Genomic DNA, 9,827 nt, shown 5'->3' with positions numbered 1-9,827 from the left:
TGCTTCGTAATGATTTTATTCTTGAAAACTTTATTTAGAGTTTGGCGTTGCTACCACATTTTCAAGTTTTTATTTTTGAGGCGTACTTAATTTATTTAGGTTCGTTGTGGAGCGATTTCCTGAGTTTAAATCTCCTTGGTTTTCTTGAAACGGAAGGAAATGCCAAAGTCACGCATTTTTTTTTTACTTATGGTTGCTAAAAGGAGGTTTGATTTGATGGGTGATGAGAAGTTGCAACTACAATTCACTTAAATTTAAGTTTTCTACTAAATTTCGAGGACGAAATTTTTTTAAGGGGGGAAGGTTGTAACAACCCGACCCAAATTTTCACTAGAAATTTAAATTTTTATTTAACTATGTTTTAAGAGATTTTTTTTAAGGGATGTGAAATTGTATTTTAAAGATTTTGATATTTATTTGGAAAATAAAAAAAGGGTCTTGATTTAAGTTTTGATTTATTTATTTAAGCTTGACCCAAAATTTGACTTTTAAAATAAAAGGGCTTTTGATTTTGACTTCGGGTCCGTTGGATAGGTTTCGAACTCACGATTTCATAGACACACGGCACGCGCCAATCCGAGTTACGGTTTGAAAGATATAGGCGTTTAAAGTGAGGGGCAATGTTGTAAATTTATAAAAGTGGGTTTTAAAAATCAGACTTCCTCTCTCTAGATTTTTCCACAACTCTCTCTCTAGAATCTTCTCTCTCTCTTTTTATTCTCTCTCTCTCTCCCGCACTCTCACTTCTCCCTCTCTCCCCGAGCTCACTCACCTCCCCCTTTCTTCTCTCACCGGCGCGGCCAGCTCCGGCGACCAGAGGTTGGCGACCAGAGGCCGACGACCAGCAACCCCACTGACCCAGTTTTCTCTCTCCCCGTGCTCTCTCTCTCCTTCGCGTCTCTCTCTCTCTCCCCCTTCTCGGCGCGCGACACCACCAGGCCGGACCGTCCTCTCCGGCGAGTTTCCCGACCAGCCCAGGCCACCGGCGAGCCTTCCCGACGCCGCCCATCTTCCCCGACGCCTCCTCCAGCCAGCCCAGCTCCCACACGCGCGAAATTAGAGCCAGAAAACGCCCAGCCCCGCCGCCACTGCTCGCCGGATTCCGGCCACCTCTGGCCTCCGTTCGAATTGATTTTAGGTGGGTTTTCTCTCCCCCATCTTGGGCTTTATTTCCCCTGTATTTTTAATGGTTAATTTCAAGTATTTAGGAAATTGAGAATTTGGATTTATAGTGATTTCGGGTTCCCCTTTGAATGTAGAGATTTATGGGTTAATCTTGTTGTGTTTTGGATAATTTTCACTCTTAGGAAGGTTGTTCTATGTTTAGCATCAAAAATTAGAGTTAATTTGGAGGATTTTGGACATTGAGAAGTTTGATTTCAAGGGTTGGAACCCAGTTCGGATTTGCTATGGATTGGCTGAGTTTTGTGGAAATTGTTGGAGTGGTTTTGGATAATTTATCCACTAGTAAACCTCTAAGTGTCGACCCTAATGAGAAACTTGAAGAAATTAGGAGTTTGGGTGTGGTTGATGCTGGTGTGAGCCGGGAAGTTTCGAGATGGTTAGGAATAGGTTAGAGAGCGTATAGTTTTGAGGAAGATGATTTTTAACCGTTACTCGAGCGTGAGTTTAGCGAAACATTAGAATTAACACACACAAAATTAAACGTATTGGAGTCGAGACTAATTTCATATTTTATCGTTGTGTTATAGGCGACACGATCGGGGTTCGCGACGATCCGGCGGAGGATCGACATTAGATTTTCTCACTGTGAGTGGACCTTTGTTTTCCTTAAATGATTTATGAAATTTGTGTTTTTATTTTGATTAATTAAGTTTGATTTAGAAGTAATATATGTGAGTGAACTTTCGTTTTCCGAATTGTTTTGCATATCTTATAAATTAGTTCTACTATGCATAATATCTTGATTTGATTTGGGATTTGATCAATGGCGATGAATTTCAGTTTTCAAATACTTTCACGAGTGAGTTTAAAACATGATTTTACAGGTTGATTTTTCTGAGCTGTTGGATCTTGGAAAGGAAATTTGGTTCTTTATTTTACACACATGGTTTGTTTAATATTTTTGGTTTTATCGAAAAGTTTGGATTTGACTCATGAAGTTTAAATTTAATTTGAATATTACATTTTTGGGCTTATGGATTTAAATTCGTAAAAGGGTTTTCAATGATATTTCTCTCAGTGGGAAAAAGATTTATGTTTGGCTATGAACGATGGTTTTCAAAACCACCCTTTGCAGTACCCTCCAGATTATCAGATTGGATAGGTCTTTGGGACCCATCACGGCACACATATAGGCTTTGGGCCGTGTGTCGGGATGCTTTGCCCTTTGGGGGCTGCTCTGCGTGCACGTATGACCAGGATTGCCTGCACGTGCTGATTTATTCACACGTGTGTATGGCCAGGATATTGCCTGCACGTGTTGGATTCACTCCACGCGTGTGTATGGCCAGGATATTGCCTGCACGTGTTGGATTTACTCCACGCGTGTGTATGGCCAGAATTATTCAGGGTATATAGCATGGTGGAAAATGAAATTGGTATTTTCAGAGTTTGAGTATGGATTTTAAGTGAGAAATATTTTTCGAGTTTTATAATGATTTCGATTTTATTATTATTTTTATGACTTTGTTAATTTAAATGATTTGCTATTGAGATATGTGTTATCTTTCCTTGAGTTTCATGGGTTTTATAACATTTTTAAGACTTGTGAAATTGTTTTACAACTGGGGGATTTCAAACAGTAACGAGAGGTTTTAGAGTTAACGTGGTTTTTGAAGGATTTTCTGGAACAGAAATTTTACTTATGTTTCCCGTTAAACTGTCCACTCACTGAGTTGTCTCATGGTTCATTTGTTTTGTCTTAAATTGTCCCCCAAGTAGTAGATTTGGTGGAGGTCGAGCCAAACACGTCGAGGCAGTTGCAATCATCTCCTTAGTTGGACCTTGTAGGCGCCATTTAATTTTTAAAAATTCCTTGTAATAGAATAGCAGCTCTGATAACCACCCTGCAAATTTTAAGTTGGATTTCTGTGAGATTGTTGGGTCTGAGACCCTATTTGGTTGTGGTAGAGGTGGTTGCTGTTTAGAAGTGTTTTTAACAGGTTTGAAATTTCTGGGTTAGTCCATTTTCAGGGGAGGTTCTGCCGAATTTTCGGTAGGATTTTCCTTGAATTTGGATTCCCGCAGGACCCCTCCGGGTTTCTGGGTGAAACTCGGGGGCGGTCCTGTCAGATTTTTTCAAGTTTCCGCTATCTACATGAATGGATTACGATATGTAATGTACTTTCAATATCATTAGTTTTTTAAGAACTGACATTAAAGTGTATATTACATATCGGTTTGGTTATGTTTTTCGATATTGTAAACTCATCAAAAGCTATGTTTGGTAAGTTGTTACATCACTTTTTTTATTAAAGCGATATTTAATATTGTTAAGACATCATAGTTTTAAATAAAACCGATATATCTGTATACATTAGATATCTGTTTGTCTGTTGTTTCAGATATTATAAGTCTTTTAAACATCAGATTTGAGCTACCATGTGATATAAAAATAACATTAGATATCATTATTATTTGTTTTTTTGATGTATATGCCTATATAAATATCAGATTTAAGAAATTAGATATCAGTGTTGAACGGATATTGTAAATGTTTTTTAATTAAAAAAAACAAATTAAAATGGATTGTTAGATATCAGTTTTTCCTGTCAAATATTTGATATAAAAATTCGAACATGCACCATCCAATTTGTGCAATTTAAATGCTTCCATCAATTTCATCCAACATTCTCATACAATATTTCTAACATCCAATTTCAACCATATTCAAGTTAACAAAAATGAATTACAAATCCCTCAACAAGTAGGGATAACCCTAGCTAATCCATTTTTAACCCCCCTAAGCAACTTCAAAAATCTGCACAAAATATAAGGCATGGCTAGTTCTAAATTATGCACCCTAGTTAGCTAGCTAGCTAGTTCTAAATTCTGCCTCTTTACAAAAGATTGGAATGGCAGCACTAATACCATATCCACAAAATGTACGTCAAAACAATATACCAACATGCATGTCTAGAAATAATGCTCGGTGACATAGTCTCCCCACTCAACTCGGACTTCATCAATTTGGGCTTGGGTGTAACCAGTCCGCTTGTTCTTCGTCTTAGACCACTGAAAACATTAAAGACAAGTGCATGATCAACCACCAAAAGATATGCAATTATATATTCAAATGATAAAAGTTATGGTCTTGCTGCAATCCCAAAACCTATTCATGGCAGAGTGCAAATAATATAAGGCTAGCTGCATGCTATCAGAGCCACCTAGACATGCAATTATTCAACTAAAGAAGGCGGCTGATAGCAATCCCAAAATCCAAAAGGAAGAGTTGCATGTGATAGCCCCCAGCAACAAGCTTAAGTACATGTAATGGTCTAGCAAGCTTTAAAGTTCAATTTACCAGATTTACAACAACCAAAACCATATCCTAGTTTCCTATCAATCCAAAACCAGTTTCAAATTTAAAGATTGAGAAAGCCATATCCAAGTTTCCTATAAATTAAGCTGCATATCCACGAAATTAAAAAAGTCAATTGCATGCAGTTGGAAATTCTAAAGACAAGGGGCAGTTCCAAGTTCAACATGCAAAGTTGCAAACATTCATGCAAAGGATAAATATATGCAGGGCAGTTCAAGCCAATCAAACACCATATCCAAAGGCAGTACATGCCTATATATATAACTTCAAAATCTTCAAAATAACAGATTGAGGACATAACCAAAACAAAAATGCAATCAAAATTACATCGGATAATAATTTATATATACTGAAATAGTCAAAAGGATTCTAACCATGGTCTCAAAGGCAAGGTTTGTGTCCTCAATGATCTCTTTCATGTACCTCATCACATAATATGCACATTCAACACCACCTGTTGTTTAGGACACTACATACAAGCAAAAGACAGCACACATAGAGTTATATATAACAATGGCATCCTTAGTCCAAATCAGAATGACATAAGTCGCTTAAAAAACTCAAGTATAGTACATAGATCGATGCTTACAGCGAGATTCTTCCATTGTGGTGTTTTTCTGCCTTGCCTTCCCGTAACGCCATTGAATATTTTAATGGCACTTGATCACCACAATTTAAATTCAAGTTATGCTCCATTATCAAAGAACTATGCATATTGGTAAATTTAGGAGGGAACAGAAACTTACGTATTCACCACTTCCACCCAGTCTTGGTTACGAGTCAGTTTTGGAAGAGGATCCATGATGTAAACCACGTCTTTTTCCTCGCTAATGATAGTCAAAATCCAATGGTTGCTACCAAATAGAACGATTATTACCATGGCATGTATGGGAAGCATATATACAAATAGCATTACAAATGACTGACATTCAGGTTCACCAAATAAATACCCTTACCTAGCATTGAACGGCACTAAAAAGACACGGTCACATTTTCCTTGCTGGAACCTGTCTGCTAGGTACTTTGATCTATTCTCTGAATTTCCAATTCCCACAGAGACACGTGATGGGTCCACAAGACCAACCATTTCAGCCATGTTGGATTCGATAAGCGTATCGTACAGGTACCTAACAATTTTCAAGCATCCATTTGTTTCACAACAGTTTATGAGGAAAAAAAACAATGTAGATGAATCAAAGAGTACACTGACCTCATGTACACAACTATGCAGGTTGCTGAAAGTTCCTCCATCCTCAATACTGCAGCTATATCCTCGTACAAGATATAAAGTTTTCGGACAGCTCCAAAGACTTGTTCCTCTATGTCAACTGTGATGGCCTTTCCACTAGAGACCATCTTTTGTAATGCTAAGCGATACAGCAACTTGCATTTGTTCGGGACATTCTTTTCAAGTGAATCCTTCTTGAATAGCTCCTTCGCCATGTTAGGAACATGCTTCATCTGTTTCTAGGGTATCAAATACAAACAACCAGGTTAGTTTCAAGCATGTAACCTGCAAAAATTACTTCTACAAATGTAGCCTGAAGCAATACCATAGGTGAGGCAACATTTACCTTTTCCTTCATGCAAATAACAAGTTCTTGGGGCCACGCCACGTGACTGCCAACAGCTTGCCCAACTGTGATTAATTCGTCTCGCACAGGAATTGGCAGCAAAGCATCTGCCTTGTCAGCAATGTCAATGCCAACCCGCATGTTTCCCTCACCCAAAGCAACACCATGCACTGTGTCCGATTCCATATCAATTACTGTACCGTATGCAACAATGTTGCTGACATCTCCCACAGCCAATTTGCACGATTTCCCCTACATAAATATAAAAAATCATGGGGATTAAACCTCCACTAGTATGGACATGTTGATTTCTTTGTCTTAGATATAATAATATGAAAAAGGGCACCAAAAATTCATAAGTTACCTTCATTGTTGCCAAATTCAGCTCTTCAATATCAACTACATCGACATCTTCCTTTTCGACCTTTGCCTCGTACAAACAGCTGGCTTTATCGGAAACATTCCCTGTACCGGGAACCGGCTTTGGTGTAGATGGTTCTGCAGCCTTGTTCTTTGCCTCCTCCAATTTTGCAATTCTCTCATAAAGCCCCTGACATTCCTTTTGCAACATAGCCACCATCTCAGTCTTTGTCATCACATCCTTTGGCTGTTTTGGGATGTTGAAGTACACCGAAAGAGGGACGTTCCCCCCCACAGCCCTTACCCTACCTCCATGCTCCGGAGTCTCTAAAGCCATGCTTAGAACATCATTAGAGCCTTCGACAGTCAACTCTCCAGCTTTCTTTTTTTCCAACAACTCATCCTGCCAAAACAACAAGATATATCAAGTATCAATTAAGCATATCTAAAAACAATTTATTATATATCAAATTAATCCAAACGACACTCATTCACTTGCTTACTATGACTTTGGCCACCTGATCCACCTCTTCATTCATGTGGCCAGTAGAGTCCTCCCTAGCTTTCTTCCATAGGACAGATCGGTCTAGCTCAGATTCTTCCATATTCTTTTTCCTCTATTCAGCATAAAATCACATGGTTAGTCCAACCGAATTCCCAATTGTTTAGACACAATTCAAATAGCCCTTACCAATTCTTCCTGCAAGCCAATGTATCCTTTCCTTGACAACCTATGAGGATACTTCCGTTTTGCAGTTCTCTAACTTTGAGCTTCGTATAGTGCCTACAATGTCAACACGTGCCTTTTGATCATACCCTAACTGGAAGCTATTAAACACACATGTACCAGAAATGTCAAAAGAAAACTAGCATATCTACCAGAAACTTGTCTGTTAATCGGCTAGCAACAAAAGCAGTCCAATGCTCTTGCTCAATGAAGTCGTACTCCTTTGGTCGGGTCTTTAAAGCTTCCGAATCGTCTTTGAATGGCAAAATGTACTTGGTGGTTAATGCAGTCTTGAAAGATCTCCATTTGGTGCCAGCAGAGGACAGCACCCCCTTCTTGCTTTCTGGTGGTAGATCAAATGCAGCCTACAATGAAAAAAAGACAAAAACCCTTAGTATGCACTCTATAGGTTTCTGCTTAATCATATATGTATAAATAACGAATGTGCACATGTATTCATAATCAAAATTATCAAAATAAGCCATTTTTACAATAATTCCTATACAGTGAAATGTGATTAGCAAGTGAAGAAAGATTAAATATAGATATAACAGCTTTTAATTACCTGTACATCATCCCAAATTTTCTTTTTTTCGTCCTCTGTCACAGCCGGCCAGTTATCATACGTAATCGGCACTGATTGCCTTGCCACAACTCCTATGTAAGAAGCCAAATTCGGACGCGCGTCTCCTACTGGCACTCCGTGTGGATTGTACTCCACTTTCAGCTTCCGACCTAAAGCTTTCCTAACAATGATTCCATGCATCTTTGTAACACCACGAGAGGATCTGCTGGTGCCTTCAAAAGAAACAAATTAACTAAACTAATTAACTAGAATCAAACAAAAGAAATCAGAATTCCAAAACAAAAATAAGTGAACATCCTTAGAGTGGCAGCAGCGGCGACACAAGGTGGCAGCAGCGGCGGCACAAGGTGGCACTCCTCCTTCCTCCTAGGGTTCGGCACAAAAATAAAGAGAAGAGATAGAGGGGCTGGTGGCTGCGGCTTGAAAGGAAAAGAAAAGAAAGAGGGATAGGAGGCTTGGGTATTGGCGGCTACAAGAGAGAGAGAGAACAGCTAGGGTTTCTGAAATTTCACACAAGAGAGCCCCCCTCTTTGAGTTATAAAGATGTATTTATAGAGGAGAGTGGGGCTGAGATTTCTCTTTCTCTTCAATGTGGGATAAGTGCATTCCTTGAACACCAAAACTTATAATTTTTGGTCAAGCATGGGACTTGGGCTGATTTAAGCTCTTTTTGGGCGTAACTTTATTTTCAGCTCGCGGAATTGCTGCGCTACCTCCACTAAAATGGCCATATCTTGAGCTAGAAAACTCAGAATCTAAATCCGTAAAATTTCCTGTGAAGCTAACATCCGTATCTTTCCAACCATATATGGCATGCTACCTGATTCATTCTAGAGAATTACAGAATTGCTGTCGAAACTGGTGCTCTATTTTCCAGGGTTTTGACTTCCTTGCAAGATAAGGACTCCTTGTGTGTCGACTTGGGCTAGGGTTTCAATTAAAAGAACATGGGCTGGCTGCTACAAGCAAGTGGCGTGATGGACTTTAGGGAAGCATGGCTTGCGCATGGCTGTATGACTTGGGCTCTAAGGTTGGTGCATGTGGGTTGAATGGGCTGCCAGCATGCAAATGATGTGTTGGGCTGCCACCTCACCATCCTTGTGCATTTCGACTTCACCTAGGCCCAAAGCCCAATTGACTTCATGACATGATATGGTTGACCCTTGACCATTGACTTTGACTTCCAATTTCGCCGCTCTCTCCCTCTTGGATTCTAATTCATTTCTTCCCTCCATTTGATTCCATGGATGTCCACCATCTTCTAGAAGCTTCTAGAACCTTGACTTGATAGAGTTGACTTTGACCAACCTTTCCTTGTCCAACTCGGATTTCTTGTAAATGAAAGATTCCTTATCCATTTTGACTTCTCGTAATGACCATATTGCCCCTGGAGTCTCCTAGTGTCATTAGGACTCCTTTCCCTAGTAGGGTTAAGTTTCCTAGTTCAACCAGGAATTCATGTTCCAATCAGGATTTCTCATTTCTGGCTCGACAATGATGGTTCTGGACTTGATGTTTCCTAGTGTGACTAGGAATCCTCATTTGACTAGGATTTCAGCTTTTTTCCTGGTTTGACCAGGAATTGACCCATTTTCCTAGTTTGACCAGGAAATGTCCCAAAACGGCTCCATTTGTTTCTATTTCCTATTTATGCTTCATTCGACCTAAAAACACAAAAACAAGACAACAGACACAAAAGGATCGAGTTCTAACACTCTAGGTTAGGGAATTAGTATGATAAATGTAACACCCAGAACCTCGGGCCCAAAAATACTAAACATCAAACTTTTAAACTTGTTTTCTCTTTTCTTTTGAGCCATACACAACAACATAAGTAAATATAATTTTTGTCAAAAAACCTTTTAAACAAACCACTAAGTAAAAACAATTAAAAAATTTTCTCTGGGTCCCGCTGCCTCGTCTTCTCCCCACTACTTCCTCAGCCTGCTTTACCTGCAAAACAACTGTATGCCTATACCATATCTCTAACTGATTCACGATAATCAGTTCCACTCATCCTATTCCAAAAATCTTTCGACAAATTATCAACATTCTCATCCTCAAGATTCAAGCCTA

At 39.1% G+C, this 9,827-nt stretch overlaps 1 pseudogene; it reads right to left on the bottom strand.

Annotated features, from left to right (window-relative positions):
- Positions 1 to 4,098: 4,098 nt before the first annotated feature.
- Positions 4,099 to 7,931, bottom strand: LOC147292877 (uncharacterized; annotated as a pseudogene).
- Between the last annotated feature and the right edge of the window lie 1,896 nt (positions 7,932 to 9,827).

The sequence above is a fragment of the Dryas octopetala genome, chromosome 2 (genome assembly GCF_963921425.1).
Source record: "Dryas octopetala chromosome 2, drDryOcto1.1, whole genome shotgun sequence".
Lineage (NCBI taxonomy): Eukaryota > Viridiplantae > Streptophyta > Magnoliopsida > Rosales > Rosaceae > Dryas > Dryas octopetala.
Note: the sequence above shows the minus strand (reverse complement) of the source record. Positions and strands in the feature narration are given on the sequence as shown.